At 47.7% G+C, this 14,100-nt stretch overlaps 1 protein-coding gene across 2 annotated transcripts in view; it reads right to left on the bottom strand.

Annotated features, from left to right (window-relative positions):
- The window catches only part of JADE3 (jade family PHD finger 3), a 71,965-nt gene extending 63,514 nt beyond the window's left edge, over positions 1 to 8,451 (bottom strand). The window contains exon 1 of one of the 2 annotated variants that reach the window (XM_075427450.1): positions 8,389 to 8,451. The gene's annotated coding sequence lies outside the window, so the exon portion shown is untranslated. The remainder of the gene's footprint in view (positions 1 to 8,388) is intronic. The other variant, XM_075427452.1, reaches the window with a different exon arrangement.
- Positions 8,452 to 14,100: the final 5,649 nt, after the last annotated feature.

Raw genomic sequence — 14,100 nt, 5'->3', positions numbered from 1 at the left:
CGTGCAAGGGCTGACACTAATGCCATCTCTTCAGAATTCAATGTATATGACCAGTCTGATCATTATAACAGTGTTACACTAGTGCAACACCTTCAAATTGTTAGAAAAGCTAGTTTCTATGATAGAATGAGCTTAATATAGATCCCTTAAAATTATTTGAAGAAGGAAAGAAAAAAAAAAACATTTTGGCATAAAATGATCATAGGGTAGAAAATGGTTAGAAAAGAATTTGAGAACAAGTGCATCCTGGTTATGTTAAGTGTTTTGAAAGTTACTCCACTAAACCAATGCTTTGCCACTGTCTTGTTTTTCCAGCAGTTCCCCTTGATACATAAAAGTAAGACCACTTTTGAAACTTACTTATTATCTGTACAAAACATACATCAGCAATTGTATTTAATTTAAGTCACACACACAGATTCAACCTGCTTAACCAAGGACAACTCACACATGCGCAAGCATAAGAGCACAGAAGTTTTTGTCAAATACATTAGTAAAATTCCCTTCATATCAATACAAGCGTTCACGGGGGGGGGGGGGAAGTGTTACGTCATGAATGCTTTATTTTCTATTAATATTAAAAAATACAACTTGATTTTTCAATGGATGATGTTTTTATATATAGGCATATGTAAACGCACACAAACATACCAGCCACAAAAAAATAACACCTCACATAAAAACACTAATGAGAGAAAAGCCTCTCTTTATCAGACCTAGCAAACCTACACAAATCTTATTAAAAAAAAAAAACCCAAAATGTCTGCCAAAATATTTTCAGACCAACTGCAAATAATGTCGAAGTCCATACTGTGTGGCATCTGGTACAGGAGACAAATTTAATTTGACCTAGCTGATTTACAGGGTCCCAAGAAGACTGTGAGAGACTCACTAGTAACACTGTTTTCTCCAATAACAAGGAAAAAGTCGCAAATTCAAGGCAAAAGAAGAGGGGACAGTCAACAGGAGACTACAAAGGCATCAATGACATGGCTGGGAGAGATAACTAGGAACTATAAATCGCATTCAAGTTGTCTGTGCATTTCAGGCTCCAACCGCCCCCCTTTTTCAATCTACATTAGATGTTTTTTCCAACTTTTAACCCATTCACACCTGGGAAGTGGACCGCTTGAAATGTGGAAGTGCAGCATGCAGAAGCAAACACGCAGAAAACATATATTTCAATAATCTTAAAGAGAGAATGAAATGGCACCAGCAAAAGGTATTAAACTTCAGCAACATAAATTAATGCATATCCCTGTTTGCTGTTACATACAGAGGCTTCTGAAAATCTAGAACACAGAAGACGGCAAACAAAGGATATAAAACCGCACTTAAGTCAGATTAATCCACGTAATGGGAGTCACGGGGCTCTGACTGATACTGAGCTGATTGTCAGGAGTGCACGCTCTCTAATAACTTGTGTCCCACATTCTGAAGTTTTATGACATCTACAGAGGAAGAAAAATGGAAACACCACACGTCAGATCTAACAAAGAACCATACATATTCAGTTTTAAGAGGAAAGACAGAATATACCAAGTATTGATACATAAAGCAATTCTTAACCTCCTCCTCCTTCACTGATCTCAGGCCAGAGTGTTTATATTTGACCACAGCTATACCACAGTTATTTCATCACCTCTGTATAGGCATACAGGTCCGATGAAAGCAAGTCAGATCTCCATCAAAATTACAGAAGCTTACACGGACGTAACCTGCTAGTCAGGGGCAAAATCTTGTTCAATTGCCACTGTAAGTAAATTCTTTATACGCTAGCTGTGTCAAAATGTATTTTGATCAAAAATATGCTTACTACCACTTCAAAATACTTAAACAACTAAAAAATCTTTTCAAAATTTCACAAAATGTCACCCGGAAACTACAGTATGTGATCTTAAAAAAATATGCAAAAATTACGAAAACCGAAACAAAACCATCTATATTGATGGACACCAGTTGCAAGGTACGCACAAAACCATCCTGCATTACTTCTATTTTTATAAAAATTTTTAATTATTTTATCCCCCAGGTTTTTTCCCCTTTTTCTTTTTTTTGGCTCAAAAGAGTGAAGAAGCACTAGTCAAAGAAAGTGCAGAAAATTCATTTCTGTAATGCGGAAAAAATATTTTGCAAAAATAATTTCCACAGAAGAATCAATACCATCAAGCAGGAGTCAATTTTACTTCCGATGTATGCCAACAGCCATTACAATACTGTCACTCATAAACAAACACCTTGTATTAAGATCAACCTTTTAGTTCCTCCCTCACTCTTAGCACATTCTGTTGCAGAGCTGCAAGTTCAAATTTGTCAGGCAAAATGCTCCACTTACTTCTTGAGATTGCTCATTTCATGCTACGCTGGAAATGATTACATTGTTAACATAAGGAAGGCTGCAACTTCATTATCAGGTTTAAGTATCTGCCTTTCAGTTGCTTAAATGGCAGTCAATTTGATTTTTGTGAAGGAACACAACTGCTCTTGAATTAGGCTGAAGTTGAAGAGCTGCTGGAACTCCCCCGAACAAGGTTAACACTATCAAAGCAACGCCGACAACCGGTAACCTTTCCCTTTCCCTTGTCAGACCAGCAGTCAGTCAGCAGCCTGCGTTCTTGAAAAAACACAGAAAACTATTTTCTGTGCTTGAAATGAGCACTTCTTCTTCTTCCTATCAAAGGGCATTTAACAAGGTTTACATTGCACTGTGGTGTAATAACCTGTTATCGCTATTTCAGTCAGCTACCTCCAGGGAAAAGAGCCTATTCACAAGAAAGCAGGAACAGGAGTACAGGCTTGTTACTTCTCTTCCCTTGCAAGAACTAATAAAAGTGGGAGGGGTATTACTCCTACCTCTCCTTCTGCTGAGGCTCCTCCTCATCAGATAATTGCCGAGCCTACCATTTTCTTGTTCGTCTCTGTAACGCACTCCCATACAGTGTGTTTTAGCTCCATGAGGTTTTGGGTTTGGGTTTCTTTTTTTCTCCTCCATTAAAGCCAAAACCTGGGTGGGACATGGCACTATTTCAACTGACAGGTCCTCTACAGCCACTGTGATATCAAAGCCTGCAAATTAACAGCGGATGAATATCGCAGAAACATCAGCAGTTAAAAGCAGAACAATAAAGAGAATTTAAAACCGCAAGTAATCCCACCAGGGACACTTTTTTCCTCCCTTGTCAGGATACACATTTCTCCTATACATTTTTGTATCCAGCAGTTCAAGAGGCAAGATTTTCTATTCGGCAGAAGAAAGAAAATACTGCCATTTTATTCTGCTATACTTGGTATGTAGGGAAGATTTAAATATTTGTGCATTAAAAATATTCATTTTCTTGGTATCTCCATGCTCTTTAAAGAAAGCATTATTTAAAAATTGTCTGGTCTGTTAAACCAATACTCACATTTTCAAAGCAGTATGAATGAAAGCTCAGAGTTTAGTTAAGATTTTCATGTGCCAGTGAACACCTGTATTACTGTATCAACCCAGCAGTGTATCAAACTAACAACCAGAGCATCTTTAGCAAAAACCTTTTGTCTAAGATTTGTAGCAGATACGTCATTTATCTGCATATGTAAAGAATTTCCATCATCCAGTATTACACGATAAACCATATGTCACAATTAAAAGCTGCTTCGCAGACAGGCATGTCCCACAGAGAAGTTCTCCTTCCACTACTTGATCATTTACCCAACAGCGCACTCCAAAACAAGAACTACCTGTAAATTTAACACACAGCTTGGAAAACCCCTTGTAACACAGTGGCGCAGAGCGAACTATTTGCAACGAACGCTCCTGGTCGGTCGATTGGCTTGGCGCAGGCGGGTAAGGGGGGGTACCAGCCCTCCCTTCGGAGGACTCGGGGGCGGGGGGGAGGTGGGGGGGGTGGGGGTGGAGAGGAAGGGAAAAAAGTCCTGGACAGTAGTTTAGCCAACTAATACACAGTTCCCTCAAAACAGTGTGACAAGTACTTTCATTTTAGCAACCAGTCAGGCATGTGCATAAACCTGTTTTTTAACATCTCCCTACAGCTCTAATTAAAACACAAGGAGGCATTAACAACACAATATGTTATGTTCAGCATTCAATTCAATAAGCAAGAAACACAGCTCTGTAACCTAATGCCACAACAGGTGTCCTTTAAAGAAGGAAAGCGCTCCAAAGTTTTCACACGAAGTTTAACAAGCTAAGGCAAGCATCCCAGTATTTAATGCAGGAGAAAGTTAGAACAAACAGCATCAGCAGTCGTGAGCTGATCCTCCCACCTCCTCCTGCTCCTCTGAACAGGGTGACTTAACAACTGCCAGCGGAGCCTCCGCAGCCATGCTCGCAGCTCAGGGTCTCTTCCACTTCTGTAAATCCAAGCAAAGCTTGTATTATATATAGCTCTACAAACGCAGGAGCTGTCTTTAGGCCCGAGATCACACGTCCCAGACTGCTCTAATCCCCAAATTCTTGGTCTCCTACACACTGAAATAAGATCTTCAATGCCGCAAAAGTTCAGATGCCATCTAGAGAAGGGTGACTTGGAAGTAAATAAACACAAAAGAGCGAACGGCCCAGGGAAACAGGGAGGTGGTCAGCAATTACACAGACGTGGAAAGGCAGAGCCAGCAACGCGCGGGTCTGACATCCCTCCACTGAAGTCAACACCCAGGCTGTCACACTACACTGCTAAAACTTCTTTGCCAGATACCATCTTCTAGCTGAAATAACTTGAAGTATCAATAAGCATAGCATTTATAAACACACCTGTTAGGGGTTCTGAGCATCAGATGGGCAGTTGTAGCTAGAAGACAGTATAAAAAACTCATTTTAAAAGTGACAGTGTAATTGATCATTTAACATGGATAAATAAAAGAAATCACCTCTCCCCCTCTTTATTTTAATTAGCAGCATCAAGTTAAATCAGCTGTGTGCTAAAATGCAAAATTTCATCTAGTTATCTCCCTTTTCACAGGTACCATCAAGCCCTACAGATCTCCCACTCCCACCTGACCCAGCCTCCACCAGCACAAAACCTGCCAGTGCCCTGACATAACATTTTATGCATCAGCTCTTCAAGATGCAAATAGCATCTCTTGGCTTCCATTACATAAATACCCCTGATAAGAGCTATTATTAACTTGTTAGTTTCCCTTTTAAGTAAAGTATGTCAAAATCACATTTATGTCTCCAATTACAGGAAGCCTCAAGTGTTATAAGCACTCGAAGTCTTCAGAAAAGAGAAATGCCACACGATTTCAGAGGAAGGGTTCCCCTCTCCAGAAATTCAAAAGCCCCAGAGTCCCCTTAGCTGCAGCTCCCGCAAAAACTGTGGGAGTGAGGAAGAGATTAAGCTGGCACGATCAAACGGCAAGTTTTGGCTAAGTACATTTCTGCCTATAATGCAAGAAGTCACCAACCAAAAAGCAACACCACCACTGATCTAGACAAAACAGTAAGGTTTTGATTATAAAATGCATGAGAGAATGACACCCACACTTAACGGAATACTAACTTCCAAATTCCAGTTGAATACAACATTCTTTCGTTATTAAATCACCCTGTGTTTTCTGAAGAGTGGGCATAACGCTATGCGATCAAACCTGTTCAGGTAAGAGCCCCCCAAACCACACAGCAACCTGTAACAGAGACTTCTAGAGGCGAACGGAGAAAGACACACCACAGAAACAGAGGTTTGTATAACATTTTCATCCATGGATCATAAAAGACACACTACAAAAACGGGTCCGCGTTCCTACTCCAGATATATGCCAGGTCTTGCTGAGCTAACTGAAAACGTACAGACACCATGCCGTGCTCCTTACCCTCTGGGGCACGATGGTCAGAAATTAATCTCACAGATTGAAATAAGCTACCTAAACAGACCACGGGGAACACCGTAGGGGTATTGATTTCAAACTCAAAGCAGCTCGTACAGGGTTTAACTTCACTTCTCACCAGCAGGTTTTACAAATCCAGCCGTTTTCACCGTGGCCTCGGACACCTGCCATCATGCCAGCCAAGAGTTCAGGTCACCAGTCAAGGCAGCCCACGGGCCAGCCGCAGCACGCTCTTTGGGATAAACGCCCTACAGCGCTCAGCACGTGGCAGCTACTGCAGCGACCATCTGCATGCATGCCTGCCTATGTGTGCGTATATAAAGCTGTAGAGATAAAAATAATAATGCTCTATTGCAGCCAAGCAGCCTTTGTAAATTCTCCTCCACAAGTGAACCATTCAGCTATATGAAAATTACATGTATTTTAAAAACCAAAACAAAAAGCCCACAACAATCTCAGGTATCCCAATAAATCCCAGATGCAAACTTCCTGATTTTCTGCTACAAAGTCCACAGAACCACAGAAAAGGAAAAAGCTTGGTTTATTCTAACACTACGCTGACATCCCCTACCCCAAACTTCTACGTGTGCAGTGGATTTTCATTATTTTAACGAGATCCCAAATCAACATGCATCCTTGCCAACAAATGCCACTGCCTATGTTCCTGCATCGGCTCTCTAGCAAATCTTCCTGGGTACCTGCTACACGTGCATAACGCAAATAAAGTAAACAAAAAAAACCCCCCACAGTTGCACTGACTGTCCCGACTCAGGGGAATTGTTCCTGCTGAGGGAGGCCTGTTCTGTAAAAGGAACCTAGAAAAAGGAAACATCAAATGAAGGACAGGTAATAGAAACAGCTCTCATTATTTTGATGGCTTTCACTGCATACAAAGCCTGACTTTTTGAGAAGAGAGCTTCCTTCTGCTCCTCTTCAGCATTAAAACCAGGACATGTCATGTCTAGTCTGGAAAGAGGTCAGAAGTTCAGTTAAAAAAAACCAACCACAGAACTCTGTATCCTAAAAGCACGAACTTGCTTTTAATTTGAAAAGGCACTTTCTTAACTAAAGCGACTTCAGGTTGCATCTTTTCCCTTCAGTAAGCGCAGGTGAAGGCTTTTCCGATGTCCCGCTAAGGAACTCTGTGGCCACCCTTCCCTCTCCCAGCCCATCTGGCTCTGGTGTTCCCAGGTGAGCTCCAACCCTCGCCCAGGCACGGTCTGGCCGTGCGGAAATCAGCAGGTGCACTCAGTATGCTCTGCAGAACAAGCACCAGCATGACGTAAAAAGTTGGCTGCAGATGAGACATTTTGCGCGCACAGAGACAAAATACAGCTCCCTTAATCTTCCAGTTCTAGTGCAAAGGCATTTCTACGTTGAGTTTCTCGCGTATCTTAATCACACAATTTCTAATCGCAGCTGGATGCCGTCTGCAACATCCCCTTGTCCAGAACACGGAAAAAAAACCAGCTTTAAAGTACAGCACTAATTTAGTGATACTTTAATTAAAGGACGCGGCCACTCATTAAAACTGTTTGTGAACAATAGCCGAAATCTTCAAATAACTATAAATACGCTTCGTAGAAGAAGTGTAGTTGAAAACCGGGAAAAAAGCAGCATTTATGCTTCCCGTTAACATGTACTCCAAGACACCTTGCACTCAATTCCCCCGTTAACCGCGACAGCATCGTTCTGTGACAGAATCGCGAGTGCCACTTCTGCCGCCTCCCCGGCCGCTACCCGCAGCGGCGGCCGCGCGTCCCTTGGACAACGCCATGCCCTCGGACGACGCCGAGCAACGCCAGAGCCGGCGCGGTGCGAGGGAGGCAGCTCGGGCGCGGAGCTGGACCTGCCCGCTCCCGCAAGCGCCGGGCACGGGGCCCGCCGCCCGGGGCAGTGCTCACCGCCGCGCCGGGCCGGGCCGCGCCAGCGCTTCATTGTCAAACTCAGTTCTAGCAAGTTCCTCGGCGTGCCGGCGGAGCGGCGCTGGGCAGCGGGCGAGCACCCGGCTGCCTGCCTGCCTGCCTGCCTGTCTATCCGTCCGCCCGCCCGCCCCGCCGCCACGCCCAGCCGCGCTCCGCAGGGCCCCGCCGGCTCGGGCACCGGCGGGTCGCCGCCTCTCCGGGCTGCGGCGAACAAAAGGGCGCTTCGCCGGGGGCCGCCGCCGCCGCCCAGCCCCTGCCCGGGCCCCGCCGCCGCCCGCGGGCGCAGCCCAGCCGGCGCGGGGGCGGAGCGGCGGCCCGACTCCGGGCGGGGCGGGGGAGCCGCCGCAACTTTTCCCTCCGGACGCGGCGGGCCCGGGGGACGCTGCCCGCCCGGCGCGGCACCGCACGGCCGCCGGCCCAGCCCCGGCGCCCCACGTACCCGCAGGACCCGCCGCTTCCCCCTGCTCGCCGCCGCCGCTCCCTCCTCCACCTCGGCCTTGGCGCCAAACGCCGCCGCCGCCTCCCGCCCGCCGCAGGCCCGGCGCCTCCCCCGCGCACAGGCCCGGCGCGGCGGCCCCGGCGGCCCGGCGCCCGCCCCCCGCCCCGCCTCCATGCGGGCAGCCCGGGCCGCGCTCACCTCCCGCCGCCGGCGCGGCACGGCCCGGCCCGGCCCGGCGCGCCGCCGCCCCCTCCTCCTCCTCCTCCGCCTCCTCCCCGACTCGCCGGCGTGGGCGGCCGCGGCCGTCAGGGCTGGCGCTGGCACTCCCGCCGCGGCGGCGGTTGCTGCTCCTGCGGCGGCGGCCGGTGCTGCTGCTGGTGCCGTCCCGCGCCGGCGCGCATCGCCTCCGCCCGGGCCCGTGGCCGGCGGCGGCTCCCGCCCTGCGTGCCGGCCGCTCGGCGCGCCCGCGGCCAGGCCCCGGCCCCGGCCCCGCTCCTCCTCCCGCTCCGGCGGCGGCCGCACAAGAGCCCTATTGTATCACCGACACCGCTGGGCTCCAGGCCCCGCCTCTTCCCCTTCCCTCCTGCCCGCGCCGCGCCGGGCCCGGCCGGGCCTTCCTGCCAGCTGCGCCGGCGGGCGGGCGGGAAGGCGCCCGAGGGGAAGGGCGGCCCCGCTCGCAGCCCCGCCGGCGGGCGCCAGGGCTCAGGGGAGCGAACGCGCCCGGAACCGGGCGGGAGGCGGCTTCTCCCTTCGGGGTGCCCGGAGCGGATCAGAAGCGAGCGGCAGCGCGCGGCCCCGGCGCCACCGGCTGCCGGGACCCAGCTTGGGGCTGGCTGCGGGGGCAGAGGCCGCGTCCCGCCCGCCTCCGGCAGCTCCCGAGCGCGACGCGCGCCCGGCCCCGCGCCGGCCGGGGAAGGCTCCGCGCAGGCGGCACCACCCGCGAGGCGCTGAGCGCGAGGTCGCCTCGGGGCAGCTCGGGGTCGGGGTCGATCGCTCGGGCCCGCGACCCCGTGGCAAAAGAGCGCTGGGCAGAGCGCAGCGCGGGCGGCATCAGTTCAGAATAAAGGCGACAGTGGCAAAAATGTGTCGGGCCCCCGCGCCCAGGCGCGTTTCCCGTGCTGCCGTTACCAAGCATGGCGTGCGGCGAACGCCTGCAAGCCCCTTCAGCCTTCCCCGCCGGGAGGGCTGCGAAAGAGGTTGACCCGGAGAGCACCCTGCGGCTGCCGCAGCCCCGTTCTCCGTGCACACCGCCACCGAGGCACGGAAAGGCCACGGAAACTCGGCCGAGAGGGGAAGGGAGCCTGGGGTCTCGCATCTGGGACACAGCCCTGCTCTCTAGGCCAGGCACAGAGAACAAACGCGGAGCATAAAGGAAAAGGAATGAAGAGGTGAGCAGCAAGCATGGCAGGGATAGCTCGGCATGCCGGAGCTGCGCTTCTACAGCGTTTCCCGACAGCAGCCGAAAGACGAGGTGGAGACGAAGCCCTGCTGGAGGCCAGAAGGTCCATCTAGCTCCACAGCCTCCCGCTTGCTCTGCCAAGTCACAGGTCCCCACACTGACTTCCTCCCGGCCCAAGTGGGCATCCACAGCAAGATACGTCCCCCGAGTGCCCCGCAAGCCTCCAGCTACTTCCTACTCAGATTTCCCAAGCAGGATGTGGCGCGTCCGTTCAGTAATCCTCAACAGATCACTTCTCCGAGTACTTGTCCAAGTCAGCTTTCACTGAATCCATGCAGGCTTCTGACTGCAAATCGCTGCTGCAAGGACTGCCATGGATCTACTACCTGCAGCAAAAAAATTACAGGCTTTTTTCTTTTGAATAGCTGGTTAATATTACTGCATGTAATATGAAGTGTAGCTTTCTACAAACGCAGTTAGGCCGCAACCAAACAGCCATGTTGACACGTATGACTTCCTTCACGCACCAGCAATCACCTCATTTGCCTGCTGTTCATTAACGTATACTTGCCAGGAAAACACTCTGAGCCGCTTCAGAAAACCACACCACCAAGTAAAATACCAAGAATGCTCCCCCACACACACACTTGTGGAATCCTCTGCATCAAACCAGGTAGTCCAGGCAGCAGGGCGAGCAATACTGATTTTTAGACTAGTGATTTGGAGTCCAAAATGAAGAGAATTCAGAGTCATAAAACCAAGTCCATGCGCTGTAGAAAAAGACCTGTTTTCTAGTCATGAGGAATTTAAAGTCTGATTTAAGCTAAACAGACACCATTTTCAAGTACCAATATCTTCATTCAGATTTCAAAACAATTTCTAGTTTTTGTGTGCCCATAAAACCCACTTAGTAGAGTGTGTGTGTGTGTGTGTGTGTGTATATATATATATATATATAGTGTTTAAAGTATCCATCATTCTGAAGGACAACAAAGAATGTATATTCCCGTCAGTGAAGGAAACATTCCTGTGAGAAGTTTCCTGCCAGATTACTTTATATGAATGACTTCATCAGGGGCAGATGCAGCCCAACCCGGGAAAGGTGTTGTGCAGCTATCTTCATTTCCCATGCCTGGGATCGCACACCCTCCGGCACTGGCTGTCACGTGTCAGGAGAAGACGACATCGGAACCTCTAGTTCCACAGCAAATCCACAGCTGTACGTGGTGGGCCTAGGGCCAAAAGGTAGGTGACACAGGAAAACCCGCGGCAGAAAGTTTGTGGGGATCCTAATTTCAATAAAGGCTTTTACGTGCAAATAAATTTTTTGTCGTCTCGTCCTGTGTAACTTCTAGCAGACTACTTACCCTTTGGTAAGAATTTACACAGAATTGCATTTACATTCGCTACGCATTTCTATAGGAACACCGAGCAAGATGAATAAATAGGAAGCTGATTGTACACTGTTGTTCTTTTTTAAAGACATACGCAACACAGTTTCCACGTCTTCTCAAGAAAGGATGAACTACACATGCTCTTATGCACCTAGAGAATATGAGGAATTTACAGAGCCAGACGTTAACATGTTGATAAAACATAGCACAAACATGAAGTCCTCCCAAGGGAGGAATGCTATGGAAACTAGAAGTATAAGAGATGTGGTCCGGATGAAATAACATATACATGTATACCATCCTCAGGTTGAACCCAGTCATTATTCAGCTGTACAAAGGTTGCCCATAGTATATTAGGGTATTAATAAAGTTACACTGAAGTAATGTTTAACATCTGAGAAGTAGGGTCATGCGGAGTGCAGCATGGACTGGAGCCACAAAAGAAGCATCTCTAATCGAAATACTTAGAAGTATTTCAGTGAATTTCAACAGAAAAGTATTTTTTCTACAAAATCTGCCATCTCTGATCAGGTGCCAGAGACGCAAAAGACAACAAACACATCGTAGTATCGTGGAGGAGTAGTGGGGGGAGATAAGAATTGGAAAGGCCTGTGAGGTTAATTCACACCCCTTACCTCCACGTCTCTGCAGCATTCCCAGCCTGCGCGCAGAAGCCTCCATGGGCAGCGATTCTGGTTGTCTCTGATAAGAAAAGAGATACACAGATACCAAAGCCTGGTATACCACCTTTCTTTGAAACCTGCAAAGGCTGCATAAAACTCAGTTCATCGGTCGATCAGATACCATTGATGAAACCTCGCTACAACATCCTTGAGACCAGAGCAGGCGCTGGCAGCTACTGGCAAGAGGCAGAAAAGCTGTCCTTTACTTTCTTTTCACAATGAGCAAAATTACTGAAATGTTACCATAAAGCACAAACAGCCACCTGCAACGAGAGAGCTAATTATCACCGTGAAGTAACTTTCATTCTTCTGCGGAAAAAAACCACGAAGCGGAACCTGATCTAAGGACAGCTAGCTGTCTTTAAACCCTCTCGTGACTAAAAATCTTTCTGATACTCGCTATTAGAAATAGAAGCCAAGAGCACTCGGAGCTTCAAAAGATTGTCTTTACCTCTAACACTGAATCCAATCCTTTAGCACTTGTTGGGGCAGCCATCAGAAGATGCCCTCAGGTCATAGCACAGCCCTTCCATTTAATCTCCAGAACCCTTTAAAAAAAAAAACAAAACAGCCCCTGAAGTGGTTTTTATGCAGGGACTTCAGAAATGGGGTGGGAAGGTCTCCCCTCGTAAAAAGATCAGCACGTTCAGACAAAAAAAAAGTACTTCCACAATCATGAAGGATTTGCTCTCTTCAGAGCAAAATGTGCCAGCTTCACTTCCCAGGATCTGACAAGTTCAAAGTTTTGTGCTTAGGGAGATCTTCGATTTATCTTTCTCCTTCTGAGAGAGTAACACAGAACGGAGAGGATTGCCAGCAACTTTCAAAACCTATCAGCATTATGGCTCTGTACCTTAAACGCATGCTTTAAGTACCTAACAAGAAAACAAAAATAAAAATCAAAGAATACATCTTATGCTTGTATCAGTGAGGAAACAAATCGCGTGTCTTGCCTAAGAGCTGGAAAGCTGCCTCCACGGTGCCGTACGTGCAGTTTGGGGGAAACCTCGCTATGGCAGTCAGCATCCACGTGAGCAGGGGGAAGTAATGCTGCTGCTCCCTTCAGTGCTCAGAAATCACAAGTCAACGGTCACTCCACCTTTCTCCACCCCCTCAAAAGGTTGTTTCAATTTTTTAATTTTTGAGACACACAAGTTTAATGGCTCAAATAGCAAAAAAAACTTTTCAAGTTTTCTTCACTATGATGAAGACAAAAGGTGCCTAAAAATGAAAGTGGAGATTCTTCCATGACTCTATGAACTGGGACTTCACCACCACAATACTCGTGACAAAATGAAGTTGGAAAAGCGGTGAGATCCATACCACTGCCACCCACAGAGCTCCCAGTGCCGCAGAGGTGCCTTGCCTTAAATCTAGCCCCATCCAGTTGGGTAGAACCTGTAACAGCACGTTGCTTTTAGCCTTTGCAGTTTGGGAACGTCAGACAAACACTCATTTAAACGCTGTTCAAGAGCCTCTTAACCTCACCGCAATTTCCTATATCAACTTGACCGGATGCTTTTAAGGGCAAACTTTCTATGGTGATTTTAACAGAAGGAAGTGAGGGAAACGCACATGTATTAGGAAGATCTCGTAGACCCTGGACAACACTGGCAATTTTAAAGCCTTGTGCAGCTGGAAAGAGGATGACTCGTACTTGACAGATGCTGGTCACATTGCTTAGTACATTCCGAGAAGGTATTCACATACTCTAGCCATGAAATCGTACATAGCTGGGGATTATCACTAGATGCATTTTTAAAAAAAAAAAGGAATGAGCAGTTGCAAATTTTTACTTTGTGTACTCAGAAAACTTCAGAGCTTTTTTAAAAGCTTCTCTCACTTCCCCCTCCTTTTGTTCTCTCTTACTCAGAACCAGTGATACATCAGGAAGACTGCATGACCACAAACGTTACCAGCAACAGTCTTAGGGCAACCAGGCATTCCGAAGAGATGAAAGCAGTAAAAAGCATTCTTCTATCGAACTGGACACCAAGATATTCATGTCTGGCCTGTTAAAACACAGTGACTCCCAACCATTCAGTGAAGCCTCCTGTACATCCTGCTTTTACCACGTTTGATGCTTGTAAAGTTTTCCCATGTGTAGATGGTTGTGTTGAGAGACGGAGCTCAGACTAGATAGCTTTATGAAAAAATTTCAGGCTGGCAATACTGCAAGTTAGCATTTTTCAGGAATTGCTACCCTCAGCAAATTGCTATAGCTCGTACTGCGAGCTCTGCAATGTCCAGGGAATGGGGTGGACCACCACAGAGCCTCCTTCCAACGTATACTGCAGCAAGAATGCAGGACCACGGCGCACAACTTAATGAAGTGCTACAGCCCACTTGCACTCAAATCCATGCACGCTAGAGACAATACTTACGATTGCCACTTAATCATAGCTTTTAATACTGTTGGACTAGAATTTAAATG

The sequence above is a fragment of the Opisthocomus hoazin genome, chromosome 1, assembly GCF_030867145.1.
Source record: "Opisthocomus hoazin isolate bOpiHoa1 chromosome 1, bOpiHoa1.hap1, whole genome shotgun sequence".
Lineage (NCBI taxonomy): Eukaryota > Metazoa > Chordata > Aves > Opisthocomiformes > Opisthocomidae > Opisthocomus > Opisthocomus hoazin.
Note: the sequence above shows the minus strand (reverse complement) of the source record. Positions and strands in the feature narration are given on the sequence as shown.